General features: G+C 38.3%; 1 protein-coding gene across 3 annotated transcripts in view; it reads right to left on the bottom strand.

The window, feature by feature from the left end:
- KANSL1 (KAT8 regulatory NSL complex subunit 1) overlaps positions 1–17,173 on the bottom strand; it is a 179,021-nt gene that overhangs the window by 75,872 nt on the left and 85,976 nt on the right. The gene's annotated exons all lie outside the window — the stretch shown is intronic.

Below are 17,173 nucleotides of genomic sequence, written 5' to 3'. Positions count from 1 at the left end.
TAGGGTTCTCTGTCTCTACCCCTTGAATGTGAGACAGCCTGTGACCACTTGTAAATAAAATATGGTGAAACATGATCTTAGGGGAATTCCTAGGCCAGATTATAAATGAACAGGCATATTCTACCCCTGTTTGCTAAAACACAGAGCTGCCATGTAAGAAGTATGACAGCCCTGACACTGTTCTGCAGGTTATCTGGCCAGCGGGTCCCAGCTGAGCAAAGCACTCTAGGCATCCCTAACCAGGTGCCACACAAATGAATGAAGATGCCATCTTGGAAATGACCCTCTAGTTGGCCCCCAGCCTTTGAATTTTAAAACAGAAACCTTCTAAAACAGAAACAAGCCATTCCAACTGTATCCTGAATTCTGACCCACAGAATCTGTGACAATAAAATAAGTCTTGTTTTACGCCATTCAGTTTGAGGTGGTTTATTAAGTAGCAAAAATAACAGAAATAGCCATTACCCAATCAAGTTGAACATGTGCATACTTTATTTACCATCTAATAATTCTATTCATGGGTATATACCAAAAACAAAACCTTTAGCATGCATATACCAGGAGGCATGTTCAAAATAAGAGCACTGAACACTCCTTATAAAAAACCAACCCAAGAGAAAACCCAAACACACACCAAGAGGAGAATGGATAAATTACAGTATATATGATCAATGGAGCAATGAAAATGGACTAGGGTTACATGAAATAGCATGGATGAATTTTTGTGACATAATGCTGAAAATCCAAGTCCCATAAGACAAGTTTAAGACTAAACAACAGTAAATTAGAGATCCCTGAAGAAACTTGAAAAGCTGTCAGTTCATATTTTACCACTGCCTTAGAATCTTTGTTGGAGGGGCAGAATTGCTTTCTGCTGGCTTCCCTATTATTTTTTAGGCAAACACAGATAAATGATGCAACTAAAAAATAAAGTGGCAATTTAAGATGAAAAATGGGGGTGGATCTTATAGATAATCTCTAAGTAGTAAGAGTCATTGAGTTGGGCGGTAGTGTCAAAGGTGTGTATTATTTTTAAAATAAAGACATACATGGACCAGTAATACTGTCATAAGCCCAGAAGTCCAACTAAAAAGAAATAAATACACACATACAGGAGTACATGTAATGAGAGAATGGGGGTTAGAGACAAGAGTAATCACATTACCATTACGTTAAGAAAAATACCGTTTCTACTTTAAGATAGCAAATATTGAAATCCAATATGCACTCCACCAATTTCCCTTTAAATACTCATGAAAAGAAGAATTTTATTGTCTCACAGAGCTCAAAACTAAGAATACTGGTTTTCTCTGAGTATCCAGAGAGGATTTCCAATAACCAAACTCAGAAGGCAGGAAAAAAAAAAATAGGGACACATAAGGAAAGACAGATTCCCATTTCCTACCTGTATCATACCTAGAATCTTCAACTGACTGTTTCTAGCAAGGAAAAGGCAACAGATTGCACTGGGTTATCCAAGAAGCAACTCTACTCATAACGGGAAGGCAACATGACATCATCAGACCTAAGATCCGTTCTCTGGCCAGCACATCTTAACACACTCAGTATCAGCAAGCTGGCCAGAGGCTGTACTCAGTAACGCTTAGAGGATGCTGAAAGTAGGAATCTGAAGCAACCAGATGGACACTGAGGAATCCATCAAACTGCTCACTTGCAAACACCAAGACCTTTGCAAAGGCCTTTCCTCCTAGGCAATATAACTGTCTACCTTAAAGTCTCTAGAGAAAGAAACAGGGAAACTATCAGAAGTAGAGTTCACAGCAGAGGTTACAAAAGATAAACAAAATAAATGCCCCCAAACTAAAATTCTTACATCCTTCCAAAACCGTTTCTGATGGTCGTCTTCTCCTCTGTAAAAACATACACAAAAACCAAAAACCAAAACTACGACACACTATTCTTCCTCTAGTTCCTTAAGAGCTTGTTATTCCCAACTCCTCTCTTTCCCTCACAACCATAGTTAATCTACCAGAAACTTTCTGGATTCTACCTTCAAAATACAGTTGATTTTTGAACTTAGAGATAAGGGGCACTGGGCTCCGGAGTGGTAGATCCATGTTTAACTTTTGACTCACCCAAAACTTTACTACTAATAGCCTACAGCAGACAAGAAACCTTGCTGTTAATATAAACAGTCAACTAACACACATTTTGTAGGATTTATGTACTATATACTGTATCCTTATAAGAGTAAGCTAGAAAAAAGAAAACATTATTAAGAAAATAGTAAGGAAATACATTTATAGTATCATACTGTATCTACTGAAAAAAATCTGGCTATGAGTGGTTGTCAAGGGTCAAGTGTGTATTTAATCTCAGACCACTCCTGATCCTTCAACCAAGGAATCACCATCTCTCACCTGGATATGGCATCAATCTCCTGAGTAGTCCTTCTCCTCCCACCCACCGCCATCCCAGCCCCCAGTAGACCTTCTCTTAGATCTACCTGTGACTCCTTTGCTTCAGCGCATTCCCAGGTAACCCAGAGTAAAAGCCACAGTTCCTATAAAGTTCCTGGTTAATTTTCATCTCCTTTTGTTTTCTGATTTAAACGGAGTTGACCGTTGGAACACCTTTTTCTTCTGATATCCTTGGGCAATAAACAGTCCCTTATTTTCTTTAGGTCACCTTATCAAAGAAGCCTTCTTTGACTGACACATATTAGTAAAGCTGCTGCTATCACTACCCTCCCCCAATCCTGTTTTGTTTTCCACAACACTCACCACTTGACATATTATACACGTTTATTGCCTCTATTCCTCTACCAATTAAGTTCCAAGAGGGCAGGCATTCTTACATGTTTTATTAATAATGTATCCCCACAAACTTAACAGTCTCCTCACATGCAGTGACCATCCAATGAAGTTAAGTGAATGAATGAATGAATACTGGTGACGGTGGAGGTGAGAAAAGGGAGTATCCTATATACAGCAGTTCATGTGGATGTAACCATGAACATCCCAGGGAAGTCAGCCAAAAATCTTTACTGAGGGTTACTACAGATTCGATCTAATTTCAATTAAAACCCCAGTGAGATTTTTTGAGGGAACCTGACAAAGATGGATGGATTTGACTAGACAAATTTAAAACTTCTATAATTCAAAGAACCTACAATTTGAAAGGCAAATAAAAAGCTAGGAAAAACAATTTGCACTTACAAGTCAATTCAAAAAGACATAAGCAAATGATTTCAGAAGATTTGTTTATATGAAAAATAAAAATGGCCAATATTAAAAAAAAAAGGTCAATAAATACAAATCAAGGGTTAAACTACATTCGTATATCAAAGCAATAAAAAATTTGAAGAATACCTTTTTTTCCCCTATCAAATTTAAAGTCTTTAAAAATTGTACCTAAGGGGGCACCTGGGTGGCTCAGTCAGTTAAGTGGCTGACTCTCAATTTCAGCTCAGGTCCTGATTTCAGAGTGGCGAGATCGAGCCTATGCTGAGCTACTTGTGGAGCCAACCGGGAGTCTGCTTGGGATTCTCACTCTCCCTCTATCCCTCCCACTGCCCACCAGCTCCTCTCCCCCAACCCCGCCGAGGGTGCGCTCTCTCCTTTAAAAAAAAAAAAAAAATTGTATGTAATATCTGCTGGGTTTCAGGGAAACATTATTGCATTATTGACAAAACAGTTCAATTTTGGATAACAGCATAACTCATCAAAAACCTTAAAACTGGGGCGCCTGAGTGACTCAGTTGGTTAAGAGCTGGGACTCTTGATTTTGGCTCAAGTCATGATCTCAAGGTCATGAGATCAAGCACCACTTTGGGGCTCCATGCTCAGTGGGGAGTCTGGAGATTCTCTCCCTCTACTTCACCCACCCCTGCCCACGCAAGCACACACTCCTGTTTTCTAAAAATAAATTAAATCTTAAAAAAAAAAAAAAACTTTAAAACTATCATTATCCCATGACCAAAACACATTTTCTCATCTAGAAATTTAACCTAAGATAATAATTTGTGCTATGAAGCAAGCTTTACTTAAAACAATGTTTTTTAAACTCCGACATAAAAGATCACAACTTCGGTCAGAACGCTTAAGTTAGTTTTATTTGCTTGTAGCTGAATTTCCTTTGGCCTCCATAAGGGTATCTTATTTTTTTCAGCTTGTTGCCAGCACTTTAAAATACATACAAAGACACGATGACCTGCCAATCCTGGGTCTGTAAGTCTCTCAATGACTACTATTAGCTAAACAGTAGCTGGTTTCTTCAGACGTGACCCATGACTCACAGTTAATTATCCCCATCCTAAGAACCTGATTAATTTGTATTACATGCCTGCTATCCTAAGTTACCAGAGTTGGAAATCTTATACCTAGAAGTCAAATTCTTGAGTGTATAGGGTTTTCTAAACACATATAGCTGGGACCCGCCCCCCCCCCAGTTTCTGATTTAATAGGTCTGATATGGGGTCCGAGAATTTACATCTCTAATAATTGATTAGACAGTACGCTTAACTTAATGAAGCTTCCTCATTGGGGTTAAGAGAAGGGGCCCAGCCTCCTGTGAATTACACAATCACAGGATACATGAACAATACTGGGGATTCCTTGGGAGGGAGGGGAGGCAGCAGCGTAGAAAAGCCAATGGATAACCCAACACGCACTGCTTCTGGTCCTTGCGCCGCCGTCACTGTAGGACAGCGCAGCACCACCACTCTTCCTGATGATCTGACGTGGAAAACTGCTGCCCCACCCCACATTTAGTAATAATCCTGGATTAAATTCTTCGTCCTCATTTTTCAAATCTACATTCTTCCTCATGGGTCTTATCTTGCTACCAGTTTTAACTACCTCTTCTACACTTCATGTAAAAAACAACAGGGGTTTCAAATATAGCCCCAATATATTATAACCAACAAAAACGTGTATTACTAGCCCTAATATTTTCTACTGAATTCGATTTTCGCCAGCTGGTTCACTATATACAGTAGCTATCATCTGTTGAATGCTTCCTTTTGTTCTGGGCACTGCTACACACTTTACACAAATTTCATCATTTAATCATTTTAACACCCCCTAGTCGATAATGCCTACTATTCCCATACTGCAGATGGAGAGGCAGCATGAGATTAAGTCACTTGCTTAAAGAAGTACAAGAAAGACCTACACTTGAACCCAGACAGTCTGGCACCAAAGCCCTCAATTATAACTACTGTACTACGCTGCCTTCACCACGTGAAATTCAAAATAGCCAACCTCCAACTTTCATCCAAAACCAGCTCTTCCTTTTTGCCTAGTATCTGTCAATACTCAAGTCCTCAGGTCCTCAGGTCCTCAGGACTGAAATCATAAAGCTCCTGCAATAATAAAGCCCTACTGCATTTCACACTTAACCTAGAAGTCCTTCCCGTCATTCCTTCACATGGTCTCTAAAATAATTGGTCTCTAAAGTAACTCTTCCGGACTCTAGTCCTCCCCCAAGCAAAGCCACAATGCTTCTCATCCTTTGGGTCAAAGGCCACCTCAGTTACCAGGGAATTCAATTCAAGGTCTTTCTTTCCTCTTGGACCCATTTCTCCATTTCCACATATAGACAAGAACTCTACTTAAAAACACACCAACAAAATGCAGAACTTTCCTTATTTCTGAGGGAGGAGAATGAGGGAAGGAGGCAACGTTCAACCTAAAAAAAAAAAAAAGGTATCATTTCTAAGGGTACAGCTACAAGCTTTGAAACCAGAACACTGAAACACCAAACCCGTCTCTCATAGAGCCGTCAACAGTTAAAAAGAATCCTTAAAAACATTAACAGTTAAAAAAAGAATCCTGGGTGGCTTAGGTCATGATCCCAAAGTCCTGAGATCAAGCCCCGCACTGGATCCCTGCTTGGCAGGAAGCCTGCTTCTCCCTCTCCCTCTGCATCTCCCTCTGTCAAATAAATAAATAAAATCTTAAAAAAAAAAAAAAAAAGAATCCTTAAGTTTATCTAGAACTTTACACAATGTTATATGTCGATTATATTTCAAAAGAGCTGGGAGGGGGTAGGGAAAGAGAATACTTGGAACTGTTGAGACATTCCAACATAAAATCTGAATGCCAAAGTAAGCTTCACTCTTGGTCAGGAGTGGGCAACAGCTCTGTACAAAGAGACACAGAAGAACTCTAAGCCGCTTGTTGACAGGAGAATCCTGTGTTTTTAAGGTCGAAGGTTTTTAAAGCAACACAATTTCCTAAAGGATATTTATATTAAGCCAATATAACAGTCTTCTGAAGAGTCATATCTGATGAGTCAGATAATAGCAGCTATCTTTAAAGGTAATGTAATAGGTATATATCCTAAACAGATAAAATGTGAGAAAGGCAGCACTTCAAAGAAGAAAGAGCAGAGATAAAACTAGACAACTAGATTCCAATCTTTACTCTGGTGCTTACAGTGCTACTTGGGACTCCGGGCAAGTTTCCGCCCCGCCTTACTCTGAGACTCAATTTCTTTTCTGAGAAACTACCTAACTTCAGAGTTGTGATGACTTAATTAAATTATGTGTTCAATGCCCCTAGCACAAGAGTACAGGTAGCACTAGAAGAACATTAATACCCTCCTCTCTTCTTTATCCTATCATCTAAATGTTAGTGCTAAACTGGGTATAAGGTTACCAGTAATTTACTGTTTAGTTTCCTACGGTTTTAACTATTTTAATAAATTGCATTTTTAATTTTTTTAAAGAATTTTATTTATTTATTTGACAGAGATCACAAGTAGGCAGAGAAATAAGCAGGGAGGAAGTCCCTGCTGAGCAGACAGCCTGATGTGGGGCTAGATCCCAGGACCCTGAGATCATGACCTGAGCCAAAGGCAGAGGTTTAACCCACTGAGCCACCCAGGCGCCCCATAAATTGCTTTTATAATAAAGTATTCCATAAATAAATTTTTTAAAAATTTGCATCAGAAGACAAACCCAACGAAAAGACAAACCCAAATGATTTAGTTTTATTTCTTAACATTTTTTCCCAGGCTCCACAATATGTGAACGCATAATAAACTCTCAACACCAAGTTAAATCTCTTATCACAAAAAGGAACTTTCAATTAGAGACAAGCTATATATTCTCAATATTGCCATTGTTTCTACCCACAATACAATGTCCCTAAAACTGAAAATCACTTAGCTAAAAAGCAATAGGTTTTATATTAAAAATCTTGAAATTCTTGCTATTTCTCAATTAAAGAAGCAGACAATTCCACTAGAACATTAAAAACATGTGTGACTTTGGGGGATATACACAAAAACACATCAGTCCCTACCTTAAGATATAGCATTCAAAACAAAGCAATATCCAATTCACCCTAAAATCTGCCTCCACATAGACAGGCATAAAGATGGAAAGTCAAGAATGTGCTAGTTGTGATCCTTTGAGGGGACCATCAAGACTGGTCTACTCTGCAAAGCAAGGGAAGGCACAGATAACAGACTGAACAAAGAACAATAACATCATCGAAATCATGTTTAATTTTAAGCCTGTTGCCACATATGATTCTCTTATTTCTCAAACATATCTTACTATTCAAAACCACTTACTGAGCTGCAAGATACTGGTGATATCCAAGATAAAAAACTATGGCAAAAATGCTATGGAGAGGGACAATCTTTACTTGACTTGAAGAAAGAATTCAGAAATAACTGAATTTAACAGAATGGAAAAGAGATCTACTCTGGGTATCTAATTGGTATGAAATTACCTAAGAAACTGATCTGATTTAGAGGGGAAAGGCAATTTGATGTGCTACTGCAAAAGAGGAAAAAAGACATGTCTTGGCAATAAACCAAAGACCAATATCGGAAAAAGCACGATAGCATATATCAGCATGGCTGGTTTATTTAAATTAAGAGAATTTATTTTTTAGAGTAGCTTTAGGTTTACAGAAAAATTAAGCAAAAAGTACAGAGTGCCCATCCCCTCCTACAGTTTCCTTTATGATTAACACAATGTATTAATTTAAGACATTTGTTATTACTGATGAGCCAACTGATTAAGTATTAAAGTCCACACTTAACATTAGGGTTGTTTTGGTGTTTGACAGCTGTATAATGACATGTATCCACCATTATATTTTTAATACAGGACACCAGATTCAAAAAGTAACATTCTGGCATCTCAGTATCTTTATCACAGTAATATAAACTAAACGGATAACCCTGCCCCTCCCTCACCTTCTACATTTCTGTACACTTTGCTTCTATTTGGCTGAGACCAAGAAACTTTTCACAACCCACACATCTAGCCAATCAGCAAAGTCTACCTGCTCTGCTTCCAAAACACATCCAGAACTAAACATTACTTCTGACAAACTCTACCACCCTGAACACCCTCACCCAAACCATGATCCCTTTCTCTCACTAGAATGTTACAATAGTCCCCAGTTTAACTCGTTTCCCGATTTTTGTCCTCAGCAGTCATCAGCATTTCTTTCAAACTAGGTCAGATCATGTCACTCCTCTGCTCAAAAGTGACACTGGCTTTCCACCTTGGAGGAAAACACAGCTAAAAACTGAGTAAAGGGATGCCTGGGTGGCTCTGTGGATTAAGCATCTGCCGCCTTCAGCTCAGGTCATGATCCCAGGGTCCTGGGATGGAGTCCCTCATCTGGCTCATTGTTCAGCAAGGAGCCTGCTTTCTCCATCTTCCTCTGCCTGCTGCTCCCCCTGCTTGTGGTCTCTCTCTCTCTCTCTCTCTCAAATAAATATGTGAAAACTTAAAAAAACAATTCCCTGCCTAGGGAAAGATGAGTTAAAGGGCAATGTAGTCAAATCAACAATTTCAGCCTTTCAGATCAGTCTGTGACTGTGTTCAGAAATATGAGATTTTATTATCACTACTGTCCACTTCATTTCAGTTTCCAGACTTTAAAATCCCCAAAGAAAGTGAAGAGTACACTCCGTTAGCATTAGTAATACTAAAAACAGCTGCCACTTACTGAAACCCGAAGAGCCTAGTACTTGACACATACTTTCTTTTAATCTTAATAACAACTAACAAAGTATATATTGTATTCCAAAGCTATTAGAGCAATTTGGACAAAGTCATACAATCAATAACAGTAGGACTTCAAATTCAGGTGTGACTCAAAATTCTGCATTCTAAAACAAACCTCAGTAGGGGCACCCGAGTCACTCAGTCAGTAGTTGAACGTTATAATCTCAGGGATCGAGCCTTGCATGGATCCCCTCTTAGTGGAGAGTCTGCTTGTCCCTCTCCCTCTGGCCCCCGCCCCCGCACTCGTGTGTGAGCTCTCTCTCTCCTCCCAAATAAATGAATAAATATATAAATAAATAAAATGCACCTAAGTAAAGCTGTTTTTTTTTTTTTTCTTAAAGTCTGTGTTCTTCCCACTAGATAACCTTGCTTTTCTCAGTCAAAATGAAATCCTTGCAACAGATACATAATGCATATCTTTATATGGTTCTGGACAATATCAAGGAATTATAGGTCAGAATATTTTAGCAAAATAAATTAAAGGAGAGAGGGCTTAAAAATCTGAAAATATTAACCTACTAAGAAGGCAATACTTCCCCCCAACTTTAAATTAAATGAATTTAGAGCTCAGTTTTCAACAGTCCTTTCCTCCAAGATACCTGAGTAGCCTAAAAACAAATATATAAATAACCTGGTTATTTATCTCCACTTTTAAGTGAAAAAAAAAAAAAGTAATGTGAAAATGTTTCTGGCAATACTCAACAACAAAAAATACCCACCAATATGGAATCTTTCCTTCAAAAACCAGTCACGGTCATTACCCAACCTCCAAGTAATATATCTGACTGGGTTATCATGCTAATAAAAGAGAAGAAAGGGAAGCCACAGGAAATTTAACAGGTAATTCATAACTGGCTCTCCTTAGAGTCACACACTGGGTCTAATCACAGGTCAAATGACATGGTGGGATTATGGAAGCTGACAACAATCATATTTAATAAAATGTCTTTAAATAACACCATCACTTTCCCCACAAGAGAGTTCAAAAATTATTTTCACTCCTTCAATCGAAGGATAAAAGGCCAGTAACAGCTCAGAGTAACCAGATTTTCTGGAGGAAAAAAAAAAATTCAATTGTGTTCTCTTCAGAACCTTCCTTTCCCAGTAACAGAGAAAAAAATTTCATGTTTGAATCAAATTGAGAGAAAAAAAGAAAATACAAAATGAGTGGTAAATCTCTGTTCATCTTCTTCAAAGCAGCATCAAAAAATTACCTATTCCCCAAGCCAGTTACTAGTTGAAAGTACCACATAAGAGCTGCAAGATAATTTCATACTTCACCCCTTGTCTAACTATGAACTTAGAACAGTACAATACCTACAGAAAAGACTTAAAAAAGTAAAGAAAGAAAAAGGAAAGTCCTTTCCTAACTCTGAACTAGGACCAAAGGTCCTGCCTGATCTGGCTCCTGCTCACAACATCAGCATCTTCAGCCACTACTCTGGCTGCCTCTCCTTGCTTGTTTATGCTCTGGTCAAACTGAGAGAGACCAAAGGAGAATTCCCTGGTAGCCCCTTTTCACAGAACTCCTGGTCTTTTGCTATGCTCATCATAATTATAATTAAATCATTTAGTTCAAGCTTTTTAAAAATTGTTTTTTTTAAATGTTTGTTTCAAGATACTTTCCTTATTGTGGTAAACAGGACAAAGTCCCTATCGGGAGGAAATTTACATTCCAGAAGTGGAGAAAGACAGTAAGCTAGTAAGCAAAAGCATGTGTATGCATGCGAATATAAAAATGTCATTGTGCGGATGCCTGGCTCAGATGGTTGAGCATGTGACTCTTAGTTTCAGCTCAGGTTATGATCTCCAGGTCGTGAGATGGAGTCCTATGCTCAGCCGGAAGTCCGGTTCCTCTTCCCCTGGTCCTCCCAGACTCACATGTGCAGGTGCACGTTCCTTCTCTAAAATAAATAAATCTTTAAAAAAAAAATCATTATGATATGAACCTGTCGTTTATAACTGGTGGTCAAGAACAGCTCTTTTTTTTTAATTTTTTAAAAAATCTTTTTAATTTTTATTATTTTATTAAAAGATTTTATTTATTTATTTGACAGACAGAGATCACAAGTAGGCAGAGAGGCAGGCAGAGAGAGAGAGAGAGAGGAGGAAGCAGGCTCCCTGCTGAGCAGAGAGCCCGATGTGGGGCTTGATCCCAGGACTCTGGGATCATGACCTGAGCCGAAGGCAGAGGCTTTAACCCACTGAGCCACCCAGGTGCCCCAAGAACAGCTCTTTAAACAGGGAACTAAACAGTATGAAGAACCAAAGTGACAAGAGACCTGCACAAAAGCTTTACAGACCGAGGGAATAGTAACTGTACAGAGAGGAATGCACTAGAGTAAGATCAGTGTGGCTGCAACACTGTGAGCTAAGGGAAAAGCAGTCAGATGACAAAAAAGAGTGAACCAAAGCAGACATAACCTAGATCCTGTACGGTCTTCGTAGCTTATGATAAAGAGTTTGACTTTTAGTTTAAGTGTGACATGAAGACGCTGGAGAAAATTGAGCAAGGACACAATGTGCTGTCATTTACATTTTGTTTGTATTGTTTTGTTTGTTAAATAGGCTCCAAGCTGGGCCTGAACTCATAGCTGAGATCCAGACCTGAGGAAAAAAGAGTCAGACACTTAACCAACTGAGCACCCAGGTGCCCCTGTCATTTACATTTTTAAGCTCACTCCGACTGTTGTGTGTACATACTGCAGATGATCAAAGAAAGAGGAAGACAAATTAGGAGGCTGCTAAGGTTGTCCAGTCGAAAAATAATAGCTTGGACTGGTAAGAAGCACTGGAAATGGAAAAATGGAAATTATATTCATAATGTAATTTGAAGGTGGAGCAAATAATATTTACCAATGGATCAGAACATGGAGATGAAAGAACGGTATCTGTGTCACGCCATGAGAATGGATTTCACTACTATAAAAGCAGGGACTGTGTTCGACTTATAATTAGGTCCTTGAACACAGGAACAGAGCAGTATGTTCTAGTTGAATTAACTAAGGAGTGGCTTATTACATTTCTCAAAAGAATAAAAATACAAGCATTTACATTTGCTGGCAAATACTCGTAGGGTGTCAGACATGGAAATTAAGTACCTTAGGAGAAGAAAGGGAAGTTAAAAGATTCTGAAATAAATCAGAGGCCCATGTTTCATTGAACTTGCAAACTCACCTCAAAGTACCACCTGTCTGAAAGTGGAATATGTATGAAAATGGTTCATTTAGGGAAACGAATCCCAGTATCTGAACAGCACTGCATTTTTGTGCATTAGAAGACTGGCTACACCATCTGACATGATTACTTAAATTGACAGACTTGCTTCATCAAGTAGAGCTAGAGGTCCTTGGGGTCCTTGATATCAGGATTCCGGGTAAATCAGCCATTAATCAAAGCATGTTAATTTTTTTTTTTAAAAGACAAAATAAGTTTAGCAAACAAAGTCTGTTAAAGAGGAGAATGGAAATTATTTTTTAAATAACTCAAAGCCTATTCATGTATTTGCAAATTACAGGACTAAATTTCTATGCTTTTAAATACAATTCATATTTGACATTCTTAACCTCCTCTGCAGGAACTTACTTACGACGGGGATAGCGGGGAACTATTTTCCTCCAGGAAATTTACTGCAGTCTTTAGGCAGTATTTCTCAATGCTGGCCATACATTAGAATTATCTGGGGAGGTATTAACATGAATAATGGAGACCCACCCCAGATAAATTAAATCAAAATTTAATTGGGGGTAAGGCCTGGACTTTTTCCTTAAATGCTTCCCAGGTGATTCTATTAAGCAGCTCAAGTTGTGAACCACCAACCTATAGCAATAAAGATTAAGGTAGAGTGATTTAAATAAAAAACTCTTAAAGTCAACATCATCTGAGTCAGTAAAATTGAGCCCTCATATTAACATGTGGCTCATAGTGGGCATTCTGGAAAGCAGATAAAAGGACTTGACTTGGAACGGTGAATGGTTTCATATATACTTTAAGGAGAGAACATAATTTTAAACAAATAAAAACCCTGGTTAACCCACACACATTCCTTCCTACATCTCACATTACTACAGCAACAACAGTGGAGAGTCAAATCAAAGGTCTTCTTCCTGAAAAGCTGCCTTAAATCTCTATAGGACAGCGATTACTGCTGCAAAGCTAAATATATCTCCAGCCATCAAAACAAATTTATTTAAGAAATTCTACATAGCACAAGAGAGTAAAAAAAACAAAAAACAAAAAAACTTGGTTAATTGTCGTACCTCTTTTCCATCCTCCTAAAGGAACACCTGAAGAAGACTGCATAGTTCCTTTTCAGTCATACTATAAAACTCTCAGATTTTTACATCATTTTAGATACTCAAAATGACATCAGTTTTCTTTTTAACTATCAGAGAAGTGACAAATTTCCAATCTATGATCAATGATAAAAGAGAAAGGAATACAAGAGAAGGAAAATTGAGTCTGGTTTTCATACTGATTTAGATCCTCCTACACTGAATTAATTTAATAGTCAAAATGATAGCTGAATAGGAATACAAACAAAATGTAGGAAGCATTTTTAATCACAGTATTAGGCTAAAAGGAGCTACAACCACTGCCCTTATTCATCCAGTTTCTGGACAACTGAAATCAGAACACAGGACCTTTCAGTTCATGTCTATATTTAAAGTTCAGCTAATCAATTCAATACAATTACTTGATTAGCACTGTCTTATTTTAACTGCTTAAAAGCAATGAAGTGGTAAGAAACTTGAATGCCATGAGTATTCGAAGTACACCCTATGCATTAAACTTGAGTGCCTAACTGGTACGTGCCAAAATGATTACAATGTCCATCACCTTCATTATCTGGACCATTACAATGTGAACAGCATTCTGCTGAGCACTCTATAATGATCAAAAGACAGGGTCCATATCCTGAAAAAGCCTGTAAATTTGAGGAGATAAGCAAGACAGCAATAAAACACATACTAAAGCTTAAATCAGCAAGTACAGATTAAGTTCTTAATAGGAGATCCAGCCTTGGAGCCTCAGAAATTAGCAACAAAAAAACTGCTGGTAAGCCAAATAATTAACAAGAAAAACTGAATGTTGGAAGTCGAGGTTAGAAACCATTCCTCTGGGTCAAGAGAAAACAACTCTGTATCTAAGCAAGAAGACCAGGGCAGTGTCAACTTCACCATTTACTAGCTAACTGCGTGAACTTCAACAATCTAACTCTTTAAAAGAGGATACTACCACCAATCACCATGAGAACCAAGGTAAATGCAAAAAGCATTCTGCACCACATGTGGCACACAGTCGCAAACTCTGGCTGCTACCACCACCGCTGTCAAGATAACAGTGCAATCCAAGGGCTGGCAGGATTATTTGATTATGAAGTCCAGTGGTTTTCACTGCTTGGATTCCAGACAAGCAACAGCATCCGCTGGGAACTTTTTAGAAACCCACAGTGTAGGGCTCCACCTCAGAGCCATCAAATCATAAACTCTGAATTTTGGGCCCAGCAATCTGTTTTAACAGCCTCCAAGTGATGGTGACAGACACTGAAGTTGGGGGTCCACTGCTCTAGTCAAATCTCCTAACTACACATAAAGAAACGGAAACCCAGAGATTCCTTTGCCCAAAGTAACAATAATGGAGAGTATCTGTTTATAGAGCCCATTCTGTGTCAGATACTCTGCCGGCCACTTGATGAGGTTTTCCTCATAACCACCCAGCCAAGGGCCTCCATTTAACAAAATAGGGTCAACTTGTTAAAAGGTACTCAATTATTAAAAATTATTTAATTATTAAAATATTGGTAAAACCAACATTTAATTTAAACCCAAGTATGTGATCCCCAAATCCCTACTAGACCTATTACTACCAACTGACACAAGGGAGAAGTACTGGAGGAACGCTAAGACTCCTTTACTCAAGGACACTGGTCTTTTCATACCACTTCAACTGCAGTAATTTTACTATGAAACAAGACCAGAAATTACCACAACTTTGAAAAGCAACTCTCAAAAGAGAGATGGTAAATTGTTCTGCACTCTAGAAAGAGAAGAACATAACATATTGTAAAAACAGATACTAAGAGAAGAGAAAGCAGCAGAAATAAGAGCACGGAGAAACAGAAATGGGATACTTTTGCAGGCGCCTGAGTATAAAAAACATCTGCTATTCAATCTTCCTAACCTCCCTATTCCCAAGAGCCTAGAGGCTTTATATAGTGAGTTATCAGCTCACAAGGGTGGTTACAGATTTATAAAAGCTCAATGAAATAACAAGGTGTTTCTATTCTATTAACTATTGGAATTTTTTTTAATTCTAAAAATTTTAAGCAAACATAACTGACAATCTAAATTCCAAATTAATTTAACCAAGTTAAACAGTATCCTTTCTTCTGCATCCTCCAGGTTCATTGGTTAAAAGATACCAGAAAAAAGCAGAAAAAAAAAATTCCTCCTTAATTTCTACCTTCTCTATTTTAATCTTCATTCATACAATATGTACTGTTTGCCAACGTTGTGTTAGGCACCGAGCTACAGAGAAGTACCATAACAGAGCTTACTTTGTAGTGGACGAGAGACAAGACAAACCAAATACAGTAACAACATAATTTGAACTTACAGTTAGTTCTATGATGTAATCTGTGTGATGGACAAAATAATTGGGAAAAGCCATCCTGAGAAACGTGGTTAAGAAAGGTATCACTGCTGTGTTTTAAGTGGTTTCCTGAAGAAGAAACTAAGACAGCATGCTTTAAGAAATGGTGATGGGGAAGGGAGGTGGAGTTGGGGATGGGTTAGAAGGGCACTAATGATGAGAGTAAGCTGGGTTTCAGCAAGGAGAAGCAAGAGCTCCATTTTAAACATACTAAATTTGAGGTATTTACAAGTAGACAGACCTTGGATATAAATCTGAACTTCAGAAAAGATATACAGCCAGGACTGAAAACTAAACCCTTTCGCACTGTAACATTCAAACAGTAGGGAAAGAGGGGCCACAAATCTGGATAGAGGCCTAGGCAGAAGGGAAGGGGGGAGGGAGGAATGTACCATCTTGTGATAATTAAATGGATTCTAGCTGATATCCCCTTTATGGTTCTGGGTCTCCCCATCCCTTTACTCAAAGTCAAATAACAGCTGGACCTGTTATTTCTAGTTTCTACTCTTGTCTCATCCGTACTGTACATCATTCCTTATAATTTTTTTCAGCAAACACAGCGATACTTTAAAAAAAAAAGAAAAAGATGGGGAGGGGGCAACAAAAGAGCAATTATCTTTTAGAGACAGATTCTGAAATAATTAGAGATGAAATAGTATGTTACTGACAATTGTCTTTGGGATAACCAGGGTGTGTATATGTGGGTGTGGTGGGGTGGTCTGGATAAAACTAGAATAGCTACGAGTTGATGCCTGTTGAAGCTGGTGACACACAGTGGGGTTTGCAACACTGTCCTTTCCACTTCTATGTAAGCTTAAATTTTCTATAATAAAACATAAGTAGGAGGTGGCAAACACCAGCCTAAGAGAAACCTCTTGATTTCATCCAGGTAATGAGAGGTGCGATCAAAGATCCACAGGGTAGACCCAGACATTCTCAAAGAATAAAGGTATAACAGTAAAGATTTCTTTCTAAACTATATACTGTCATCTGAAAACGTGTCATAGGTGCTTAAGTCAGGCACAAATCTACCAAAACAGTGACTCAAAAATTCTCCAAAGGACTATGCAAACAGCTCTACTCAACACTTGCATTTAAGACAACTACTTGAGTTTATTAAAATTTCATCATTTTGAGAATCTCTTACCTTGGGAAACTACAAAACATTCACAGAACAGAGGAGGCATCGAATGTTCCTACACCAGTTAAAAAAAAAAAAAATCACTCAACATACATTCTGTGAGATACACTAGGCTCAGTAGTTGTTAACTCTAAGGAACCAGGTGCTACGTGTTCTCTCTGAGTCATAACCCTACACACTAACCAATGGTAATACTGTACTTAAGAAAATAATAATCCCTAGTAATCTTCACAGAGAAGACCCCAAGATAAAAATTCCTAATGTACACTCTAAACAAAGTACTACTTCCTTCTGAATGCCATGAATGCTAAATAAGCTAATGTCCTTTTCCTTGTTCAAAACTCTTTTCTGGGGCGCCTGGGTGGCTCAGTCGGTTA

Source organism: Neovison vison, chromosome 5, assembly GCF_020171115.1.
Source record: "Neovison vison isolate M4711 chromosome 5, ASM_NN_V1, whole genome shotgun sequence".
Classification (NCBI taxonomy): Eukaryota; Metazoa; Chordata; class Mammalia; order Carnivora; family Mustelidae; genus Neogale; species Neogale vison.
Note: the sequence above shows the minus strand (reverse complement) of the source record. Positions and strands in the feature narration are given on the sequence as shown.